General features: G+C 19.2%; 1 protein-coding gene across 1 annotated transcript in view; it reads right to left on the minus strand.

The window, feature by feature from the left end:
• Positions 1–297, minus strand: part of LOC111778917 — a 9,526-nt gene that overhangs the window by 7,088 nt on the left and 2,141 nt on the right. The window lies entirely within an intron of this gene.

Here is a 297-nt window from a genome sequence, read left to right on the forward strand (position 1 = left end):
AAAAAAAAAAAAAAAAAAAAAAAAAAAAAAAAAAAAAAAAAAAAAAAAAAAAAAAAAAAAAAAAAAACAAGGGTGATGATGAATCAACCGAAGTCAAGGGCATTACAAAAATTCCACCAGTGGGCTTTAATTGGAAACAAGAAACATAGTTAAAGAAAAATCACCAAAGAGTTCCAAAAGGAGACCTAAAAACTATCATGATCATGAACTCCTCATTTCTAGATTTTTTTTTTTTTTTTTTTTTTTTTTTTTTTTTTTTTTTTTTTTTTTTTTTTTTTTTTTTTTTTTTTTTTTTTT

The sequence above is a fragment of the Cucurbita pepo genome, chromosome LG17, assembly GCF_002806865.2.
Source record: "Cucurbita pepo subsp. pepo cultivar mu-cu-16 chromosome LG17, ASM280686v2, whole genome shotgun sequence".
NCBI lineage: Eukaryota > Viridiplantae > Streptophyta > Magnoliopsida > Cucurbitales > Cucurbitaceae > Cucurbita > Cucurbita pepo.